Below are 462 nucleotides of genomic sequence, written 5' to 3'. Positions count from 1 at the left end.
GTGTTGTATTATTAAACGAAAGGGTGAAGTTAGAATTTTCTCACATGCTTATTTACTAGAATATTGCAAATTCGAATTTGATGGTTTATTCTGTTTCCATGAGTTATGGGTTTGGATGTACGTATACCTGGACCCTTTCCCAGTCTTGAAGGCCGTGTTATATTACACCGTGCATCATTTTTCCGTTTGTCCGCGAGCTCGAATTGCCTCGGTAATTGCTCTGTCCGCAAAAGCGGAAGGCCTCTCGCGAGGCTAATGACAAGGATGCCACACCGTGCACGCTCTCTTAATTGACTTTATTATAATTACCACTCGTAAGGCCGGCCCTTTTACGACCCCTAGTTTCCACCGTTTTTACAATTCCGTCCGCGTCGTGCCATTTCTTTCTCTTTCTCATTCTTTCTCCTCTTTCACCGCTGTGGCAAAAGTCGGGGAAAAATAGAGGAACTTTCGTTTCCATGA

Source organism: Ceratina calcarata, unplaced genomic scaffold (genome assembly GCF_001652005.2).
Source record: "Ceratina calcarata isolate Rehan_Ccalc_2016 unplaced genomic scaffold, ASM165200v1 scaffold297.2, whole genome shotgun sequence".
Taxonomy (NCBI): domain Eukaryota; kingdom Metazoa; phylum Arthropoda; class Insecta; order Hymenoptera; family Apidae; genus Ceratina; species Ceratina calcarata.
Note: the sequence above shows the minus strand (reverse complement) of the source record.